The sequence below is a fragment of the Myotis brandtii genome, unplaced genomic scaffold (genome assembly GCF_000412655.1).
Source record: "Myotis brandtii unplaced genomic scaffold, ASM41265v1 scaffold112, whole genome shotgun sequence".
NCBI classification, from domain to species: domain Eukaryota; kingdom Metazoa; phylum Chordata; class Mammalia; order Chiroptera; family Vespertilionidae; genus Myotis; species Myotis brandtii.
Window position 1 is genome coordinate 14,536,548 of NW_005353838.1, and position 225 is coordinate 14,536,772.

General features: G+C 67.6%; 1 protein-coding gene across 1 annotated transcript in view; it reads right to left on the bottom strand.

Annotated features, from left to right (window-relative positions):
* ANO7 (anoctamin 7) overlaps positions 1-225 on the bottom strand; it is a 28,475-nt gene that overhangs the window by 7,433 nt on the left and 20,817 nt on the right. The gene's annotated exons all lie outside the window — the stretch shown is intronic.

Here is a 225-nt window from a genome sequence, read left to right on the forward strand (position 1 = left end):
CCCGGGGGATGAGGAGGATGGGTAATCACAGTCCCCGCGCCGTGTCCCCGGAGTCCTACAGCCGGTGGCTTGTTTAAGGCAGGAAGCGCAGGGCTCGGGGGCCCACGCCTCTCTGTTCGCCCGCTCTCAGGACTGGTCTATCCTGGGGAACTCCCCTTCCAGCCAGTCCTCAGCCCTGTCCTGCCCGCCCCTCACCTGGCGGCCTCACCTGCACGTGCGGTTGTG